At 43.0% G+C, this 23509-nt stretch overlaps 1 protein-coding gene across 6 annotated transcripts in view; it reads left to right on the forward strand.

Annotated features, from left to right (window-relative positions):
• The window catches only part of ZMIZ1 (zinc finger MIZ-type containing 1), a 483594-nt gene that overhangs the window by 272374 nt on the left and 187711 nt on the right, over window positions 1-23509 (forward strand). Inside the window, exon 5 of one of the 6 annotated variants that reach the window (XM_068255450.1) lies at window positions 19972-20031. The exons of the other annotated variants lie outside the window; for them this stretch is intronic. The gene's annotated coding sequence lies outside the window, so the exon portion shown is untranslated. The remainder of the gene's footprint in view (window positions 1-19971; window positions 20032-23509) is intronic. 6 annotated transcript variants of the gene reach the window in all.

The raw sequence follows: 23509 nt of genomic DNA on the forward strand, positions 1-23509 counted from the left end.
TCAGGGAGTTTATTGCAGCCACAAAGGTTGCCAGTCCACTGAGACTACATAGGTTTCAGCCCCATCCTCTGAGTGAGCCGTGAGCACAGCCAACCTTTGCTGCTGAGCTTTCCTTCCAAGCAGGAGGACATTTGGTCCTGTGGAAGCATGAGTAAACTGTTGCAGGGCATGCCTGACACAGCTGTCATACAGCCATCAGCTTTTTCTCCATCCTGGAGCCGTATGAGCAAATGGGCAGGCTGGATTAGCAGTAGACAGAACTGTCATTTTGGCTTGTATGTTTATGCTCAGAGCTCTACAATCATGTATATTATAATACACATTACCGTCAGTGTATGTATAGATACAGAATCTATAGGCACATTTTGAAAGTTGGACTGAAGATATCCTGCTGTCTTTTTTGTTTGTGGTTTTTTTTTTTTTTATGTTAACTGTTCATCATCAGGGTATCTCTTGATTAATAAACAGAACTATGATCAAAATCTTCTCCAATAGGTTAGTCGTGCCATAAGAACTTCCATAAACACAAAAATGTTAGTTACCAAAAAGGTTAATAGACTGTTTTACTTTGCTCAGAATCTTATCAGATACACGCCCCTCAGCTTCTCCAGTTTAGTGTGAGTATAAGCAAAGGAAAAGTTTTCACAGTGGGAAAATTTTCTTACAACTTCTACAACTGTTCCTGCTAGCTTCTATGTGAGACATAACAGTTTGAATTGAATAGCTTGACACTGCTGGTTACAGCTTCTTGTCTAATATCAAATCGTGTCATTGTGCAGAGTGGTAGATCAGTAAATAGATCAGTAACTTGGACGTATTGACCTTATATCGATATTATAACTAAACTATCACTGAATTGAACAGTGAATGGCCAACTTAACCTGGCTGTAAGATCTGTGCCATTATCATCTGCGAATGTTGCAGTTTAGATCTCATACACAGTACTATTTTAAACAACTGCAATGTTTACCATATGTGGTAACATTCATCCCACATAGTAACTGTTATTTTTAATCGCCTTTTGGAAAAGAGGCCTTTTCGCCCACAGCAACGAGCTCACTGCAGAAACTTGACTTGGACCATCACTCTTCATATGCACAGGTGCTAAACCCTTTTGTCCACATCGCAGTAGATCGTCATTTTAAAAAGTAGCAGTAAGAGTTCAGAGTCAATGGTGCTCATGAGAGCGACATTTTTTGGCAATAGCTGTCAGAAGTGGCATTGAGTTGCTTGATTAAAGTGAATGGTGCTTTAGTTTGCCACTTTAGGGACATACAGGGGCATTGCAGTAACTGGGATAGGGATTAGGGATAGTCGCCTAGTAGATTGGTAAACTTACCGATATTCTACTATTGGGCTAGTGGTATACGATGGTAAAAAAATCAGTAAATTTTTACTATCACTAAACCTAACCCTAGTCTCCCTATATAACCCTATCTATCAATACCTATACCTACCTGCCCCCCAGCGGCAGTATCCACGGATATCTGTGCTGCTTAAAAGCCCCTCCCCAGATATTTGCGCAACCTAAAAATCATAGTTAGCCCCTGGGCACTGCTATAGCTGCAAATAACTAAATTATTAATTACAGTCTAGGTAACTTCCATTTTACCTGCTGTGCTTAAGTGTGTTAATGGTTCCTTGCTTATACTCCTGATCCTCAGAGAACATAACCTGAAGTGTGGGTTATAAAAGTGGGGATCGTGATATGAGTCCTGGAGAACAAGGAAGTGTTGATCTATTTTCAGATCAGCGCTTTATAAATAGGGCCCTAGGAGTATTGCCTTTTGAACATGTGGAAGTAATAACCTGCAGACTGTTCTGTTTTAAGTTAATACTGAACTGTTCTTTAAGAGCTGAACTCTAGTGAATGTAACTGACTTGTGTATGCGTTGTTATGTATTTACTTTAAAGGTAGTGGTTTACAAGTACAATATTTTGTCTTTTGGACTTGTAACTATGAGAGCCAGTTAATTTTATTTATTATGTTGATAATTGTGTAACAAGGATGTATCTACATTTATTTTAGCTAAAACCCATTTTTTGTTTATTATTTTTATTTATCTCAGAAAGTTGTATTTTTTTTTGAAGTTCAGATCTTTGCTTTGAGGGAACGGGTTAATGTGCAGCAGTGCTGTCAGTTCAAGGATAGTGCAGTGGTTTTGTGTCTGCCTCCTTGGTTACTGGATGGCCAGAACTGGGTGGAGTCCAATCTGAGCCAGTTTTTTTCCATCTCTATAGCCGAGCAGTGTCTAAAATTCAGTGTCCTAGCTTCAACTTCCCCTGCCGTGTAACTGCTGCAGTGTGCTCTTTGGCTTTCCCTCCCTCCTCTGCACAAATGGATCCTGTAAGCCTCAGATTTGCACACGGCTAAATACTTCAGCCAAGCGGCTACATCCGGATGCAGTGTGATTTAATGAAAAAGGCATCGCTTGAGAGGCTGTGCACATGGTTGCCAGCCAAAAGTAAATTTACTGAATCAGTTAAAAAAAAAAACCCAGTAAGATGTTTAGACCTCAATAATCAAATATATAAACAAAAAAAACACACAGTCCCTATTTTGCAACTGAATCCCATCGTCCTTTTCCCTGGTCTGCTATAGTGAAATTTAGAGCTAAATACAAGTATATACGGTACTTAAAACAGTGCTTGTGCTAAACTTTACAATTATATCCTTGCTAATGTTTATAAGGGTTGATATCTAAACACTCCAGTTTCCTTCTCCATCTCACAGATATATTTTTAACTGATACCACCCCCTTACCCCCCAAATCGACCTTCAGGTGCATACTCACGTACAGTTGCTTTCGTCCACAGGACTCAGGACTACATTCCTTGGACGATAGTTCAGGTCTGAGTTCTGTACACATTAATGACTACCCAGTATGGAGTAGAACAATGTCCTCGGCTGATGATGATCTGGTACTCTTGATCAATGGTGATGTGTCGATAATGGGCAGGGGCCCCTGTGCACACTAGGTTCTTGCCGGGGGCTGCCCCGTCAGGCTTGTCTGAGAACCATCTAGCATGTGTACAAGGCTTTGGACTATTACTGAGATAGGGATTAGATTGTGAGCTTCACTGAGGTATCAATTGGGTGAGTGAAATGGAAGCAGGCAGGGATCATGGCCATGCGAGGTGAGAAAGCAGGACCACCACAGCATAAGCTTGACCACTGTAAGCAGCACCTTAAAGGTGCCCACTAATGATACTATCTGTTTTTGTCCAATCTTACAATTTCTATGTAATATGAGGGGCTACCTAAAATAGCCGTTCAAAGCATATTCAACTTAGCTTACCCTTCTACAACATAGATTTGGTAAGGTTGTACGAAAAAATAATTGTATCATTAGTGAGCACTTTAAGCCACCTTGTGCCATTGCTCTATGATCCAGTGGTGCTGCTCACGTGACCAGTGGATAGGGACAGCATGTGCACTCTGACTGGTCTGTGGCTATGCAGCTCTGTACACACTGTGTGTTCTGATTATTTCTCTCAAACACAACAGTTTTGTAGTTCTTCTGTGGAATCCTACTAAATGGGCTAGCCTTCACTCCAAAGTTGCATCAGTGAGGCCTGGGTACCCATGACCCCCTTGCTGGTTCACTATTCCTCTAGTCTTAGACCACTTGATAGGCAAAGTTAATTGCATACTGCTGTTCTGGAGGTGCTCTGACTTAGTCATCTAGCCAAAACATGGGAAACATCACTTTAAAGGACACCCCAACTGAAATATGACATAATGAGATAGACATGTGTATGTACAGTGCCTAGCACACAGATAACTATGCTGTGTTCCTTTTTTTCTTTCTCTGCCTGAAAGAGTTAAATATCAGGTATGTGAGTGGTTGACTCAGTCCTGACTCAGACAGGAAGTGACTACAGTGTGACCCTCACTGATAAGAAATTCCCCTTTTTTACCTCTTCCTTGCTCTCAGAAGCCATTTTCTGCTAGGAAAGTGTTTTATAGTTGGAATTTCTTTTCAGTGAGGGTCACACTGTAGTCACTTCCTGTCTGAGTCAGGACTGAGTCAGCCACTTGCATACCTTATATTTAACTCTTTCAGGCAGAAAAATAAAAAAAGGAACACAGCATAGTTATCTGTGTGCTAGGCACTGTACATACACATGTCTATCTCATTATGTCACATTTCAGTTGGGGTATCCTTTAAGAAAAAAGAATTCCTTTCCAGTTTAGCAGAATATATTACAAGAATGTTTTTAATTAAACAAAGTTGCAGACTCTTGCTTTGTTTCAGTTTACACAAACTAGCAGCAGCTATTGAAGTGACTTTCTAGCAGGAAATGCTAGATGAGAGTATCTGTGTTCAAAAATGGTTTAATTGGTCTTTGAAGTGGATTGAGTGATTGGTTAAATATTCCCTTTAAAGCCACATGCACACTGTAGGCTTTCGCTGCCTGAAACAATCATTCATAAAAAGGAAATCTTTGGCCTCTGTAATGGGCTTCATGGAGCTTGCATGTTAAGTTTTTAGTGGCATGGCTGCAAGCACCCTTGTTTGGCTTTATCTAGAATCTTAACTGAAGACAGTCTATTTTGGCTCTAGCAGTCAGATATTACATTGCTGAAACACCGGCATTGAGGTTTTCAGTCGTTGCATTTGATAGCCGAGGTGAAGATAACACGAGATGAGTATCTGTTGGTACTTCATGTTTGGGTTTTGATAAGATAGATGGAATAGGAAAGCTTGGTTTTATCGTTAGGGTTAGAGAAATGTAGGGGTCAGGAAGGTAGTTAAAAATAAAGGGAAGAGGTTATAGTTGCTTATCAGGAAGGAGGTATTCATCAACAAGGTTAAGGTTGAAGATCGACATTAAAAAGGGATTACTCTTAGGTTAGGTGGCAAAAAGTGAATGTTAAAGAACAACTGAAGTTAGAGGGATTTGGAGGCTGTCATATTTCTTTTTAAGTACCGTTAATGTAATTTGTTGAGCTCTTCTGCTGATCCTCTGCCTCTAATACTTTTAGTTATAGAGGTTGCATATCAGATGTTTGACTTAAAGGACACCTGAAGTGAGAGTGATATGGAGGCTGCCATATGTATTTTCTTATAAGCAATACCAGTTGCCTGGCTATCCTGCTGATTCTCTGCCTCTAATACTTTTAGCCATATTACCTGAACAAGCATGCAACAGATCAGGTGTTTCTGACATTTTTGTCAAATCCGGCAAGATTAGCTGCATGCTTGTTTCTGGTGTGATTCAGGCACTACTAATTAAAAAAAGAACTAAAGAGCAATTAAGTCACCAATGCCGCCATGGAGAGTACCTAACAATGAACCATAAGAAAAGCCTCCATGTTTTAGGCTCAAAGAGTAATAATAGTCACCAATCGAAATCTCATGCGTTTAAGTAAATGTGAATATTTGAGGGAACATATGCCAATTCTTAAAATCAAATTATTTAAAAAAAGAGGCCCCGATCAGTCAAGACACACGGGGGTAACAACTCTAAGAATCAATACAATTTTGATCAAATGTAAACAATGTATGTTACTATCAAAACTGTGCAAAACCAACAACTACACCTGGAAATAGCGGCCTGATATAAACCATAATTACTTCCAATCTTATACTATACAGCACAAGTGGCCACACAAACCATAGGATAATTGAAGTTTGCATGAGTTGAATAGTAAACCATAAAACTTTACCAAGTTGCTAGTCCAATACAGTCCCTCAATGTAACCGTTGAGGTGCGCTCCTACTCACCCCCCCCCCCCCTTCCCGCCTCCCAATTGGAAACAGCTGTTATTTCCCACAAGGCAAAAAGGCTCCCACGGTGTGATGTCAGCACCCTGGTGCTGACATCACATTCTGGGAGGGGTTTCACCACAATATCCACCATACAGACCCCCCTGATGATCAGTTTGAGAAAAAAAAAAAGATTTCTCAAGGAAAAGGGGTATCAGCTACTGATTGAGATGAAGTTTAATCCTTGGTTACAGTTTCCCTTTAAGTGGATACTGTATCTTGTGCCTTTGACTCCAGACTACACACCCCATGCCATCCTACCAGTGCTCCTCCTCCCTGGTGACCTGTCGCTACACCACACCCACTACAAGCCCCATCCTACAAATTTTGTCCAATCACACTCTTTGTAGTTTCTCCTTACTACATTCTTTGTCCTTGCTAGAGAGATTTCCGCTCTGTACAGGAAGTGAGGGGAATTCTCTCTGATAGAAAAATGCGTTTCTAATCCTTTCCACTGTCCAAAACTATAATAAAAGATTTGGTTGGACGTTTACTGAAAAAGCGACTGGTGCAGGAACAGCACTGTATAATCATTGGTACATGTCTATGGGAAAAGAAACCAGGAACTGCTCTAAAATGCTGTGATTGTGCGGAGACCGTCAGCTCCGCACGGCCAGCTAATGAAAACAATGTAACAACCTTCATCCTTGGGTTTACATTAGGATTTAGGTTTAGCCCTCTGTGTTTGTGAGCATTCAGATATCTCTATTAAACCAGCAAAGCTCCTAAGCAAGATAGATTGGAATTAAAGTAGGAAAGCTCACCCAGTGCTCTGTGTCTTTGGAGCTCTTCCCAATTTATACAGAAGACGCATCATTTTTAGTGCACACTGTACTAATGAGAGTCCTACAGATACTGCTTCCTTGTGGGTGTTGTGTACTGAGTGATTAATGTCTATTTTAGATGATACTGTATTGACAGTAAGCTGTGAATACTGTTGAGAAAAAAAGTTTTAATGATGACTTGAAAAGCGTTGTATTGTTGTGCTACAAAGCTAACATTTTGATCATCGTAGTGTGTGAGCCAATGTTGGCCACATCAAGCAAGCTATTGGCAATGTTCATTTAGCTGTGTCTCATTGTGCTGGTATTTCCAGTTTGCAGTCAGAAATATTAATTATCTTAAATATTCTGAGAATTACTTCAACAATATAATTAGCATATAATTAGCCTTTTACCTGTTTTAAGTCATTTCGGAGTGTTTGTGTTGTTCTGTAGTGCATTTTTATATCAGATGAACAGCAACTTTAAAAGTGCTTGTTGCTGCAATTGAAATTCTGATAGGGCAGGGGTAGCTTCCTCTCCAGTGTCATGTTATTTTTATGGTTGCCTTTACTAATGTATCCTAGAGCACTTAGTAATACGTTTGTGTTTTATAAATGAATAACAATAATAATATTCACCATCTATGCTTCTAAGGTATGTGTTCCATGCATAGGCTGATACAAGATCAGCATGGGTGGGTACCAGCACCAGGTTGTGGATACTCTACTGCTGATTTTATTATAAATTGGCTGTACAATGCAGTTTTTGTCAACAGCTTTGGCACTTCTGCATTTCTCACATAACCCTAATCAACACTTATGCCTACCTATCTTTATCCTTCCTCTTTAATGAAAATCTTCTTTCTGATGGAAATAGGCTTTCTGATGCCTAACCTTAATTTCCACTACCTAAAGAAAACCACCAAAACCTGACTAATAAAACTTACCTCTCCCTATCATAGTGCCTGATCCTATCTTTACTTCTCTACACCTAACATCTGTGCTTCTGTTCTGTGTAGCACTGGCAGGGGCCACTCCACAGGCCCTTCACTGAGAACGTCTAGGCTAAAGGTAGCCACACACTGGTCGACTTGCCATCAGATTCGACCAACAGATAGATCCCTCTCTGATCGAATCTGATCAGAGAGGGATGGTATGGTTGCCTTTACTGCAAACAGATTGTGAATCGATTTCAGCCTGAAACCGATCACAATCTGCTGAGCTGCCGCTGTCGCCCCCCGGGTCCCCGCATACATTACCTGAAGCCTGGTCCCGGGCATCTTGTCCGCATCGGCTCCCAGCGGGCATCTTCTCCGCATCCGCTTCCGCATCCCGGCATCCGGCATAACTCTGTCACTCCAGTGACAGCGGAAGTTCAAATAGAGCGCCCTCTATTTGTACTTCCGCTGTCACTGCAGTGACACAGGAAGTTATGCTGGAAGCCGGAATGCGGAAGCTGATGCGGAGAAGATGCCAGCCGGGAGTCGGGAGGTGATGCGGAGAAGATGCCGGTAGCCAGCTTCAGGTAATGTATACCTGCGTCGGTCGTACGCCGCTAGCGATGCGCTCCTTACCCGCGCCGATCTACGGTAATTTTCCGCACGGCGCGATCGACGGGACCGATCTATTTCGGGCCGAAATAGATCGAAAATTAGCGTGTTGCGTGAACGATTTCACAGCAGATTCGATCCCAGTGATAGAATCTGCTGTCGATCGGCGGGTAATCGGCCTAGTGTATGGCCAGCTTAAACCCCATCCCACCTAGCCAACCCCCAAGCCATCATCCTTTTACAAAACATGGTGAGCAGAACCCTGGTGTCCTGTCTTCGAACATGGGCCCTTATTCAATTCACTTTTACTCTAAAGTTTTCTCCTAGGTGATATTTTTACACCTTATCAATAAATGCCTTTAAAGCCACCAGCAACCAAGCAAAATACTCTGAGTAAATTTGACAATACTTTTCACCAACTTTTTGGTACTTCTTCAATTAAAGAGTGCTAAAAAGTTATTTTAAACAGAAGATGAAAAATATCCTAGGAGAAAACTTGAGAAAAAGTGAATTGCATATGGCCCATAGCATCCAACTGTTCACATCAATCCTGCATTACCTATCAGAAAACCCTTCCAATCCAAGTCACAGTACTGGCAGATGTTAATGTTGAAACTACAGGTCTGCAAAGTCTTGTACTGCTCTATTTAGTCCCAAACAGTCAATCCATCATTTGAACTGCTGTATTTTGTGGAAATAAAAATATTTCAGAGAGATTTAATCGGATAGAAAGACTCGCTCTTATATTGGTTAATGCAGTGGGGTTTTACATGGCAGGTTTAAAGTGACACAGTAGTGAAAGAGATATGTAGTCTACTATATTTATTTCCTTTTACATAATGCCAGATGCCTGGCTGTCCTGCCGATCTTTGTGGCTTCAGCAAAGTGTCTGAATCACACACAAAACAAGCAGTAAGGCCAGTTCACATTATAAATCGCCAGTGCAATCGTAAGCGCTGAGTGTGATTTTCAGAGTGATTTTTGCTTTGAAAAGTGCTTTTTGTGCAGCAATTTTTTTTAACTTCTTGTCTTCAACCAGGAAGTAAACTCTTTGACCTGGAAATGAATAAATACAATGTATTGATTCATAAAGGCGCTCAGCAAACCACACTCAAGCGCTTAGCGATTTTGCTACACTTTGTATTGAGTCGCAAACACTCTGAAAATGGTGCAGTAGCCGCCCTTGTGATTGGAAAGAAAGCTGCTTATGTTAGAATACTCACATAAGCAAACATTGCAAGCACTTTTAAAGCAATTTTTATAATCGCCAGCGCTTAAAAAAATATAAAAAAATAAAAAATCGCACCTAATGTGAACAAGCCCTGTGTGGGCAGTCTTTGGTAAGAGCACCTGATCTACATACTCATTCTGAGTTTTTGGCAAAAAAGTATTAGGATCAAAGGATCAGTAGGGCAGCCAGGAAGCCTGCATTGTTTAAAGGAAATAAACATGGCGGCCTCCATATCCTTCTCATTACAGGGTCACTTTAATGATGCTCAGTCATTGACAAACTCTGCAAGTCACAAAATCAGAGAGAATACAGTAAAATAAAAGCAATCAGTATGAGGTCCTTTGAGTTTGCTCACTTACATTGAGCACAGTTATGAGATATAATAAGATGAATAATATCCGGCTCCACATATTCCGCTGACAGCTTGGGAACACAGAGGATCACGGGGCATGCAGCTCTGTTTGCAATAATGAACTCCTGGATTGGTGAGAACATCCTCCCTGCACAATCTAGTATTTGTTTTTGAATCTCAGCAGTCCATGGGGGTGGTGTGAAAAAAATTACCAGAATGTTTAGAAGAAATGTCCAGATTTTGGCAAGAGGAGCCTGAAAGCCCCCTATTAATCATGCAGTAACACAGCAATGCAGAAAATGATTTTCATATCTCTTCCATCACAAATCTTAAAAGTAAAGCATTTAATCTCTATTAATGGACAACGGATAAAGCCATGCAAATCATTATTTTACACCCATTTGCTTTAATTGCTTGCTCTGTAGTATGGGAACAGACTGACGCCCATTGAAAACGGACATTTGGGAAGTTATAATGTTTTCCGTCTGCCAGCCCCCAACAACTGAATATGCTTTAGGGCTCTTTCACATCAGAGCTTGCGTTGGAGAACGCTCAAAGCATACGTTTTGTTGTATGCGGTTTAATGCGTTTTGATATGCGTTGCACTGCAGTGAGTGTGCGTTTTTAATCCGTTTTCAATGCGTTACAGCACATAGAAAAACGCAGGTAATTTTTTTTTCTTTTAGTTTTCAACTTTCTACATTGTTCCTCTGTTGCATTCTGGGACTGATTGCTTGTGTTAACGGATTAAAAACGCGCATAGTGTGCTTTTTACATAGACTAACATTGTAACGCATAAAGCTAGCGTCGGCCGAAAAACTGCGCCTGGGTGCAGTGTAACGCAACGCACAAAAAGGCTGCGTTATATGTGAAAGCTAAAATGAAAGTCTATGGACTTTCATTTCACCTTGGGTAACGCAAACTTTACCCTTTGCGTTGAAACGCAGAAAATCTGCCCTAATGCGAAAGAGCCCTTAGCATACATACGATTACTTATAGTTACATCGTTAGCTTGGTTTAGATCAGGGCTTTTCAATCTTTTCACTAAGTGTACCACTTTTATCACCTGAAAATTTAGAAGTACCACCCGTGGGCCTGCGCAGTAGAGCGGACCCGATCAGGCTCGGCTGTTTCCACTAAAATCAAAGTGGAGAGATGCTACGGCGTATGCTGACAAGGAGATCTTGGGGCGTCCTTTTGCTGTATCCCCCCTACTGTGGAGGAAGGTGGAAGCCTCTTTAGCCCCCGAGGTCCTCGCTGTGCTGCCCTGCAAAATAGTTCAGACCTCAGATCAGCAGTAACCCGACTGTCACTGTCACTGTGCACCGATTGCCTGGTTGTCTCTTCACCACTGATCTGAGGTCTGAAGTATGCCGCAGGGCAGCACAGCGGGGAGCGAACGAGGGGAGCTGAACTTTGTGAAGGCAAGATGGGATGATAAGTGGCAGACAAACTTGGAGTGTACCACTTGGCCAACAGCAAAGTACCACTGGTGGTACGCGTACCACAGGTTGAAAAGCCCTGGTTTAGATGACATCCGTCCATCAAGTTCAACCCAAAAAAAATTGTGCAAACCAGCTGTGGGGTTTGGGCAATGATAGACTTTTTCCATTACACAAATGTAGATGACTGTGTCATAACCAAGGAATTTGTATAGCATCCCAATCAAAAAGCTGTTACACAACCAAACTTAGCGATCGATGCTAAGTTGAGAATTCTAGAATGGGGACTGACTGTCTGTCTACTAAAAGGTGTCAATTAAAAAGAGAATAAACCATCCGGCACTACATGTATAGGTCCAATCTGTTGTCATTTACTGCATCAAATCTTCCAGATCATACATATAGATCTATGAACTCTATGCATACATGCGTAACATACCCTTTCTGTTTCTTGCTGTGGGGCAGTGTGGGAGCAGCGGTCCGCCTAAGGTGTACATGTAGTACCGGATGGTTTATTCTCTTTTTTTCATTGAAATGTTTTGATGTTTACTTCAGCATCCTGAGCACACGGAAGGTCAATACCCTTATCCTTTTATACCTGGGAACCTTCTCCACAATTGTCCCATGATCGCAGTGCCAGTCTCTCTCCTTTTTTTTCTCTCCTTGATTTGAAACTACTAAAAGGCGTACATCCACTGATTCAGCTGTATTTTTTAGCACCTCCATAGGAGTGCATGGAGTGGTAGTGGACTGACTGATCTGCAGCTGCCCATCAGCATGGAAATGTGCAACAGGATCCCCGTAAAACAGTCTGACTGAACAGACCCATAAGCATACAAAGCCGAGCTTTTTTTTTTTTTTTCTCAAGCTATTCGTACTGACAAGAAAATGATAGGTATAAAAGATGGTATAAATGTCCATGGCTCTGTGGTGGTAAGGTCTGAATGCTTGGACAGGCAGTCTAAGGAGGTGAGAGAGGTGTTAATGTGAATGACTTCAGTCTCATGTCCACCTATAACCCCCGCCTGACACACGCACGCACGCACGCACACACACACACACACACACACACACACACACACACACACACACACACACACACACACACACACACACACACACACACACACACACACACACACACCCCTCCCTTAAAAATCTCTATCCATACATGCAGGGACTCCCCATTTCAAGGGCAGTGAGGCTCCTCCCTACCCCATCTGTAATGGAAAATGTGTTAAATAAAAATAATATAATAAGAATAATAATTATAAAATTAGTTGATTCAGGTAATAACTTTAATGACTAGCTGCAAGCAGTTTTCTTGCAAGCTTTTTAAACTTTGTTTTTTCTTCAGGCTTGATACAGAACTATATAAAAACTGTTCTGATCCAGTTCTACATCATCCTAAAGAAGAAAGGTAGTATTTTGTAAGCTAGCAAGAAAACGATGTATAGTTTGCCAATAATATTACCTATATCAGCATTTGTTAGGCCTCTTGCACACTACATGCGATTTCGAATTTATTTTTTTTAATACGATCCGATTTTTTATTCCAATTGAAAAACGTATCAGCATGCGGTAGATTTTTTTTTTTAATGGGAATCAAAAATCGGATCATATAAAAAATTGGAATTGCATGTAGTGTGCAAGAGGCCTTAGTTTGATGTCGGCGAATCTGGTTCACAGCACACCGGACCATATTTTACTCGCTTTCAGCTGTTATATAGTATGTTGAGATTTGTGCCCTGGAGATAAACTTTTCATTATGAGACATATAGCTTACATAGGGCAGGAATGTAAGGCAGTGTTGTCATACTAAACTTAAGAATTTACTAACCACCCTGGCGTTCTGATTAAATCGCCAGGGTGGCTGCGGGAGGGTTTTTTTTAAATAAAAAAAAAACTATTTCATGCAGCCAACTGAAAGTTGGCTGCATGAAAGCCCGCTAGAGGGCGCTCCGGAGGCGATCTTCCGATCGCCTCCGGCGGCAAGAGATAACACGGAAGGCCGCAATGAGCGGCCCTCCGTGTTTCGCTTCCCTCGTCGCCATGGCGACGAGCGGAGTGACGTCATGGACGTCAGCCGACGTCTTGACGTCAGCCGCCTCCGATCCAGCCCTTAGCGCTGGCCGGAACTGTTTGTTCCGGCTACGCTGGGCTCGGGCGGCTGGGGGGACCCTCTTTCGCCGCTGCACGCGGCGGATCGCCGCGCTGCAGCGGCGATCAGGCAGCACACGCGGCTGGCAAAGTGCCGGCTGCGTGTGCTGCTTTTTATTTCGTGCAAATCGGCCCAGCAGGGCCTGAGCGGCAGCCTCTGGCGGTGTTGGACGAGCTGAGCTCGTCCAGACCGCTCAGCAGGTTAAGGGACCCCAGTGCTTAGGCCGGGTGTCCACTAGCGCCGGCGTCCGTCCCAGAGACTGACACCTGCAATTGTGCAGCACGATTACATATCTGAATCACTGTGGCCATGCCATGCACGCCTATAGGGATTTGAATGCGTTGTGCTTCTTAAGCAGTGCTTCAGTTTTGTTTGTTTTTTTGGCACACATGCAAATTTGGGAGCATTGATTTCAATAGACTGTGATTCCGGGTTTGTGTGCGTGAAATAGTGCAAACTCACCGCCAGTGGAAATAAGCACTCTTCTGTCTTTAAAAAAAAATTGGTTGCGACTCTATCTTTGTGTCCTGATGGAATGTGTTACATGTGAGCAATGTTTGTCCGTGCTCCTGATTGTAGCGGAGTGCAGGGACTGGCCATGGTTTGTACTGCAGCACATGAGGGCTGAGAGCTTGGCTGTAGCTTTGAGAAGCTACAATGGGAAAAGCCCTTAAGGCTCATACACACATCAGACCATAGTCTTTGGAAAATGAAAGATCACAGACCAATTTTACCCCCTTCCATGTAGTATGAGATGGATGGATGGATTTTCAGATCTGCAGATGATTGTCTGATCTGCAGATGAATGTCAGTTAAATCATGTGTGTATGATGATCTGCAGATCTCATAGACTATCATTGCAATTTGCAGGAACGGATCTTTGGCAGGAACAGATCTTTTGCAGATACTGATCTTTTGTGTCTGTACAGCATCTGTGTGTGCAGCAGCCTGCAGAGATTTTTTTCTGATGTGGAGTTCAGCTCCATAGAAAAGACTGTGTAGGTATGGCTCTCATACTACATGAAGGGTGGTAAGATTAGTCATTGACTTCAGGAGAAACCCTCCTCCCCTCACACCCGTCCCCATCGGGGGAAACGAAGTCTCTAGGGTGTCATCTGTACGGTTTCTCGGCACGACCCTCACAAACAACCTGAAATGGGAGCAAAACACCATCAGAATTCAGAAGAAATCTCAGCAGAGGCTATTCTTCCTGCGCCAACTGAAGCGATTCGGCATGCCCCGGAAACTGCTAACCAGCTTCTATACTGCAACCATAGAATCCATCCTCTGCTCCTCAGTCATCGTCTGGTACGCGGGTGCAACGGCCAGCGACAAACACAAACTGCAGAGGGTCATATCTGACGCAGAGAAGATCATTGGGTCTCCTCTTCCACCTCTCGATCTCCTCCACTCCGCTAGGATGATGAAGAGAGCCTCCATGATCTCCCGGGACCCCTCCCATCCAGGCAGTCGCTACTTCGAAATCCTCCCGCGGGGCCGCCGCTACAGAACCTTAACATCCAAAACCACCAGGCGGGAGAACTCCTTCTACCCCCAAGCGGTTCGGCTGCTTAACGCCAACCTTCCCCGTCGGGGCCTGCCTACTAGCATGCCCTAGTGCCAGCACTCGCCGTCTGCCGGCCCCGGTTCCCAATGCGCCTGGGACTGTTATACGAGAAGGACAGATCTATACCTCTACTGAAGTCTTGCTACCTGTATAAATTGATAATTTGTATGTGTTTTTGTGTATGTGTTTTTGTGTCTGTCCTCATACTATGTCTATGCCATGTGTACCACAAGAAATTCCGAGTATGGCCCTGCCGTACTTGGCGAAATAAAGTGATTCTGATTCTGAAGATTGGTCTGTGATCATTCATTTTCCAAAGACTATAGTCTGATGTGTGTATGAGCCTTTATGTTGGAAGTCTGAACAAAGGTATTCACAGTAACAGGTTTAAAGGTGTTTGGTTTCATAGGCGCACAGCAGCTTAAAGACCTCATCGGCTAACCAGCCATTCCAAGTTGTGCTGTAGGAGTTGATTGTGAGATTAATGTGATTCTCCTGAGTACTGGCTTCTCTATGGAACCAAGTACAGCTCAGGGGACTAATGTGTGCGTTCTCCAGAAATGAACACCAGCTGGGAATAACAACTTTTTTTCCTGTAGGAAAAATATATATTTCCTTTGTGCTTTTTCCATTTTTATAGATACTTTTATGTTGCTAAGAAATAGTTATCTTTCACTTATTCTATCAGAACTGGCAGTTTATGGAAAGCTTATTGATCACTTTATGGGCTTTAATTTATCAACGACCACCCCTTATGTAACATACAAAAATACTGATGGATATGAGCAGGATTATAGACCAGAGTTAAAAATAATATGCATTGTATGTATTATCTCCAACTTCAAATGTCAACAGAGATCTGATGGGTTGCTAATTTGCTGTAACGGAACATACCACTACAAAGTGCAGCATTTGTGTATGTGAGAGGTTGTTCTACTGCTTTCTGCACATGCCAGAAACAAGGATCTGATGGTGATGTCACTCACTTGCCCCTGGAAGCAAACACCCCTTTTCCAGGTCCCCCCGCCACCTAGAAGTGTGGTTTTTCTGGTTCCCCACCCAGTGTGTAGTCCTGTTCTGCACTCCTCCCCCCATCCCGCAGTAAGAAGTGCGACCTGTACCTGGTTAGGCTAGATTCTGTGCCCCTCTTCCGTACCCAGGACCTATTTCTCCTTCCCCACCCCATCCTGAACATGCAGAGCTGCCACATCAGAGCGTAATTATCTGGTCCAGTGCTATGACTTCTCCTCTTCTGCCCTGTAGCCTATCACCATGCAGCAGCTTCTCTCCATAGGCTCCTGATGTCACGTGACGTGCATCAGGAGACTACAGAAAGACTCTAGTGCAGTGGTCCTCAAACTAAGGCCTGCGGACCTAATGCGGCCCTATGAGGCTTTTTTACCGGCCCCCCACACACAATATGTATTACTTATAGACGCGGTCTGCTGCATCTTTATACAGTGGTGGCCCACATATAGAATAGCAGTTCTGGCACCAAACCTCCACATGGAAGCCAGAAAGCAGTCATTTGCTGGCTTCTGGGTTGTGCTGCAGGCTTTTACAGGTCATTGGGTGATATTATGGATCACATATGACTTGCTATATTAGGGTCATGATATCTGCACTGTATTGGTGGCATAATAGCTGCACATGCAACGTTGGAGGGCATACTATCTGTGCATACTGTGTTGAAGGGCATACTATCTGCACATGCTGTGTTGGTGGCATAATATTTGTACTTGCTGAGTTGGGGGCATAACATCTGCTCTGGTTAAATGGGAGACATGAGGGCTGCCCATGTTAATAGTTGCTGTCTACAATACCTAGGCTTAATGTTATGTTTTTTGTTTTTTTTTACACAATTTCATGTTTGCTTTGGCCCCCCCAGCAATCTGAAGCATGTTGACCTGGCCCTTGACCAAAAAAGTATGGGGACCCCTGCTCTAGTGCATGGTGACAGGCTGCAGTGCAGAAGACTAGAGCACACTGGGCTGACCAAGTAATTGTGCTCAGTTGCTGCTGCTCTGCATATGGAGTCACAGGCACCGTCCCCTAGATTTTGCAAGGTCTTGAACAATAATGTATTGTATCTGTATTATCTATTTAACATTTAATTTTAAGATGCAGACAGGTCATCTTAAGTACATACAGTTTAAACCGCTACAATAAATTTATATGAATGGTAAACTAGCTGCCGCCTGCGCTGATCTCTGCATGAATAATGTACCTGTGAAGCTATCGTTCTGCTTCTACACAGTTTAATGGAGTCCTGTAAACTTATTAGCATATCTCTGCTGAATTGTTCATTAGAGATGGTCAATGAGATGCAAATAAATCCAGCCTGCTTGCATAATTCATGCAAATTGTGTGCAACTTGGAATTGGGTCAGTCAGAATCTGATTGGCTTAATCGCATACACTTTGCATGACATTTGCATGCAAGCTGGGGTAATCTGCATCTCATTGACCATCTCTAGTGCTTATAACAGGTGTAAAGGCAGTTTCTTGCTCATTTTTGGAAGTAAACCTTGGCAGGGATAGGTTTGCATTTTTCAACAAAAGCAAAATCGGCAATAGACATTGTATAAATCATCAGAAGCACACTAGGCAGTGCAGAAAACTATGCGGTTTTCACTTATTGCTGCATTTCTGTATGCACTTCGTACGTGTGTTTTTCATGCATTTTATCTGTTTTTGATGTGTTTTGCATTTGCATTTTTATTTTAAATAATCTATGAAGTTAAATACAGTAGTTTTTAACACATGTAAAAACACACATAAATAAATGTGGCCCATTGACTTGCATTAGCTAACATTTTCCGCAACGCTAGCATTACTGCTTAGTGTGTTCCCTGCATCAGACACACCTATTGTGTCATTAAACCCATATATCTCTGTTGACAAGTCAACCAACTTTGCCAACTTTGGGCAACCAAAGGGGTGTAACTATGTAACTATGTATCAAGGTGCCCCCCTGCAAAAATGTTCTTTCCTACTTCTTGAATTTTACCCCCCCCCCCCACACACACACACACAACCATGCCCAGGGGAGGAGGGACTTGGACTTCTTCCGTCTTTCACCAGGACCCCTTCTCGTGCTCCCAGATTGTATCCTCAGATCAGCGCGGCGTCAGTGACGGGGCTTATGTCTTCCACCATCAGGTCTATTGCACCTGGCATGCCACTGCAGCCACTTGGTGTCACTGTTCTCTCTGGTCTCTGCCTTCTTTTCTGTCTGACACACATTGTGTGTACAAGGCAGAGACCAGAGAGGACAGAGACACCTAGTGGTTGCAGCTAGAGCAATAACTGTGGAAGAGGTAAGCCCGTCACTGCCACCATGCTGATGTGAGGTTCTGGCACAGCTTGGGAGCATGGGAAGGCGCCCTGGTGAAGGATGGAAGATGTCTGGGCTCCTCCTCCCTGCCGAGCCACCCTGCCCCCCAACGGTAGCAGTGGCTGCTATCCCCTAATTACTAGTGCAGCCAGATAAAATGAATAGTTGTGTCCATAGGTACCAGCAAATATTAAAATTTCTAATAGGCGGGATCTTAGTATTTTAGGTTTAGGTTCGGGTCAGGCTAACCATACAAGATGGAGTCAGGTGTAGATATCAGGTTAGGATACCATTAGATTGCCAGATTGGATTAGGTATAATTTGATTGGTGAAGGTTGGAGTTTAACGCAGGTGAGGAGAAATAATTCGGGTTCTATCACACTGTGCACATTGCGTAAGATTGCAACGTTTCTGAAACGTTGTGGTGAGACTATACTGTACAGCATACATGAAAGCATGCTTCACAGTCACTGTAAAAGCGCACGTTGTCCTATGCTGTGTGCTACTTTGTCGGAACTTTACTGCATTGTCCGTAGTGGCGGAACACAATGGACACAGTGTAAAAGAGCACCCAGGCATCAGAGACTGAGCTGAGGTTGGATGCTAGGTTTCCCTTTTAAATGTATATTGTGATCTGTGTCTTTCTAGTTAAGTGAAGATAGATCTGCTCTTAGGGCTGGTGCACACCGAGCGGCTTTTTGGGCGTTTTCAGATCCGCTTGCGGCTGCGGATCTGCTTGGTCAATGTATCTCAATGGGGTGGTGCACACCAGAGCGGCAGGCGTTTTGCAGAAACGAAAAATGCCTGGGTGAGGCATTTTTTGGATTTCGGATGCGTTTCTGCCTCAATGTTAAGTATAGGAAAAACGCAAACCGCTCTGAAAAACGGCACTTCAGAGCGGTTTTGCAGGCGTTTTTGTTACAGAAGCTGTTCAGTAACAGCTTTACTGTAACAATATATGAAATCTACTATACTGAAAACCGCAGCAGCAATCCGCAAAACGCTAGCAAAACGCCTCATAAAAATAAAAAAAAGCGTTTAAAAATCTGCTAGCATTTTGCGGATCTGCTAGCGGGTTTTGGTGTGCACCAGCCCTTAGGGCCGGTTTCCACTACACGCGGATTCTGGATGCAGAAAAACTGACTCCAATTAATACCTATGGGCCCGTTTCCACTAAACGCAATTTTTCTGATGCAGGTTTCTGCATCCTGCATCCGTTTTCCCATGCAATGAAAACGTTAGTGGAAACAGGCCCATAGGCATTCATTGGAGTCAGATTTTCTGCATCCAGAATTGATGCAGAAACCTGCAACATGCCATCCATAATTTTTCTGCATCCGGAAAATCGCGTTTAGTGGAAACATGCCCATAGGCATTCCTTAGAGTCAGTTTTTCTGCATCCAGAATCTGTGTGTAGTGGAAACAGGCCCTTATGTGCTTGCTCTATTGATCTTTGTTGTCTGTAGAAGCCTTACCACTTTAAGGACACAAATAGCCATATTCATTTTCCCCAATCTTCTGTTCTGAGAAACCTCTGGCCTCTGTGTATATGTAACCTGCTGACTGCAGACCAAATGTTCAGTAGAAAAGTAGTGCCAGCTGCATCAGTGCATGGCCAGTGTACTCATATGATCATGGCTATGACCTGACAGTGTCATCCATCTGTGAGTAAATGGCCTATGCCTGTGTTATTCTCCATATGTCTGTCTGCTTGTATACACTGATGTCTATGAACATAAGCTGAAGTTATCAGTCACACACTTTCTTCCTTTTTCTTTGCTCCTAATTGCTTTAGCATGCATGAAACGAATGGGATGGCACATGCACATGGCAGCCTGCTGGGAAAGGGTTAAAGGTAGGAACGTGAATATGAAAAACAACATGTTTCCTGTTTGCTGCAGGCTGTAAAGATGGCTGGAGTGGATCCTCTGTTCCCCCCCCTCCCTCCCCCTGCTCAGGAAATGTTTGCTCCTCTCTGCTGTGTAAAACAAACCTGCAGAATGATCCTGATCTAGCTGCAGTAATGGCCTCCCCTGTACTGCAAGACGGCAAGTTCACTTATGGAGGAGATCCTGTAGCTGTAAAAGCAGTTGTGCCACTAGCAATAGGTTGGTTATAAACAGGAATAAATCCGTTGCAGGGCAGCATTAGATACCAGACTTTATATCCACTGTGTAATGTTCGGAGAATAAATACAGTTGTTTGCTTAAAGAGTAACTGTTAGCCCCCAAATTGAAATTTAAAACACTATTGCAATGTTTTATTTATTATATAAGTGAGCCAAAAAGCCAATGTACAAGTTAAAAATCAATCTAATTTTGTTACTATCTAACCTTTTCCCCCAGCTCCGGACGCAAGCCGCATATCAGATACTGTAGCATGCAGAGCATGCCTATGTCTGGCCGACCCCCCTCTCCCCCCCCCCCAGGACCAGGTGCCAATATATTCTCCCCACCGCAGCTGACCGCTCTGACACGGAGAGAGCGGCAGCACTTCCAGAGCAGCACCGCAGAGCAGCCAGCGCCGTGCATCTCTCTCACATGTGATTCTCTCACATGTGACTCGGCGGCGGCTGCTCTGCGGTGCTGCTCTGGAAGTGCTGCCGCTCTCTCCGTGTCAGAGCGGTCAGCTGCGGTGGGGAGAATATATTGGCACCTGGTCCTGGGGGGGAGAGGGGGGTCGGCCAGACATAGGCATGCTCTGCATGCTACAGTATCTGATATGCGGCTTGCGTCCGGAGCTGGGGGAAAAGGTTAGATAGTAACAAAATTAGATTGATTTTTAACTTGTACATTGGCTTTTTGGCTCACTTATATAATAAATAAAACATTGCAATAGTGTTTTAAATTTCAATTTGGGGCCTACTCTTTAAAGAAAACCTGAACTGAAAATTAAAAGTCAAATAAACATACACAACTCATAGTTACCTCCCATGTAGTCTACTCCTCAATCTCTTTCTCCTCTCCCGCGTCCTGTTTGTCCACTGAGAACAAGGGAATTCTCCGTCCTCCATTTTGAAAATGGCCATTACCCCATAACAGTTTTCTGGTCAGCACACTGTTAAACTGTAACATTGCCCACTTGAGCCATAGGGAAACATAGACATTACTTGGCACATCAGTTGTCCTCTCAACTATAACTGACAGCAACTGATAAATAACTGACAGCAACTGATATACTTCAGTTCTGACAAAATGTTGTCAGAACTGGAAGGGATCATTGTCAGAAGAAAATGGTACGCTTCTGAGAGGAACTGATGGCAAAGTAACTATGTAATATTCATTTGAAGTTACCTCATGTGTTTATTTTAAATAATTTTACTCAGTACAGGTTCCCTTTAAAGAAATGGTGAGGATTATAAATTACTCCATAAAAACAGAAAACTTTCATATTGTCACTGAATCGTAGGCTACAGTGTGATGTAGGACCCTGCTCAGTGGCGTAGCTAAGGAGCTGTGGGCCCCGATGCAAGTTTTACATGGGGCCCCCCAAGCACTCTATACATAACAATTGATACGGCACACCAAAACCTGCCAAGGACAACCACAGTGTCAGAGATGCAAGAAGGGGATGGGGAACAGTTTGTTAATGATTACCAATATTCAAAGTATTTATAGAAGTGATTATTATGAGCACAGGACCAATAAAGAGGTAATACTGTAGTTGAGGAAAGGCCCTTCGGGGCCCCTCTGGCCCAAGGGCCCCGATGCGGTCGCTACCTCTGCACCCCCTATTGCTACGCCCCTGACCCTGCTAGACATTAGATGCATGGCACCTAGCCACATCTACCACCCCAGCGCAGCTGCAGGAGGAATAACAAAACATGGCTAATCATACAGGGAGGTAACTAGAGGGGAGCCCAGAGCTGTAAGGAGGGGCCTAAGTTCTACTTCACTCCATCTGATGAAATGGTCCATCCTTCAGATCAGGTGTTTTTGTGGCTACGATTGCGAAGATTATGATGGCCACACTTTTTGATTGGACACTTCCAAGGGGTACAGTCAAAAATGGTGCCTGTGAAAAATGGCGTGGGGTGATGCCAATAATGGCATCTTGCCACTAAAGTTATTTAACGTTTCAGAAATGTCTTAAAACATTAAATAACTTTAGTAATAAGATGTCACTAGCGGCATCTCTCATACATTACCTGGTCCCTGGCGATCCTGTTTTCTTTCCACTTCCTATTTAGTTTGAAAGAGTCCGGCAGCCAGCCAATCACCATGTGGGGACTGAAACCACATGGTGATTGGCTGGCTGCCGGACTCATTCAAACTAGGTAGGAAGTGGAGAGAAGACACAATCGGGGACCAGGTAATGTATGCAAACCCCTCTGACTGTGTCTGCCTCTCTCACACTAAACCCTCCCGCTGCCTAACACTCTCCCCCTCCAACCCCCGCTGCCGAACACTAGCCCCCTCCCCCGTGCATTTTTTTAACACTTATAACGCTATTTAGCATTAAGTCAGTGTAAGTCAATGCGACGCCATTTATATACCCTCGGTGCTGTGCGCTATTATTATCTGTCCTGACTTGCAAGATGGGCCCCCAAGCTGTGAGGGTCACCAGGGGTAGGCAAGGGGAAGGGTGTGAATATTTGAGGGGCCCCATCAAAGTTTTACTGGGGGCCCCCATGATTTGTAGTTACACCACTGTAACCGCTTCTGGTCGCCATGGCCCTTGTGACCATTCACAAAACACTAGACTACCTTCATGTAGTAGTTGTCATCTTGTATTTTGTAAGATGTGCTAGTAGCAGGGCAGGAATTGGGGAGCAAAGATGGCAAGAAAAAAATTGGACAGAAGTTCTAGCCATTGTGTGCATGATCTAAAACCAATTCTGAGTTTTGGCTGTATTTCCACAATAGCTAACTAATGTATTATTTACTAATGTTAACCATTTTGCATGCAGACCTTTTTCCCCCTAATGAACCAAACCTGTTTTGACATTTTACCTATGTCCCTAATTAGTCAGAAAGAACATTATCCCTACTTATGCCACCTAAATGAAATGTATGTATGTATATATATATGTGTATGTATGTATGTATATATATATATATATATATATATATATATATATATATATATATATATATATATATATATATATAATGTTTTTTTTTTCCCAAGACAAACTAGGCTTTTAGTGTTTGGTCCCTCGAACAATTTTGTTTTCTATGCATTTTCATAGGGAAAAAAAAGGGGGAAAAATAGAAAAAACACATTTTCTCAGTTTTATCAATTCCAGTTTGAAAATAAAAAGTGCTATTGTAGATAGTAAAACCACAAATTGTATTTGGCTATTTCTACCGTTTACCTCAAAACTTAGATTA

Source organism: Hyperolius riggenbachi, chromosome 10 (genome assembly GCF_040937935.1).
Source record: "Hyperolius riggenbachi isolate aHypRig1 chromosome 10, aHypRig1.pri, whole genome shotgun sequence".
Taxonomy (NCBI): Eukaryota; Metazoa; Chordata; class Amphibia; order Anura; family Hyperoliidae; genus Hyperolius; species Hyperolius riggenbachi.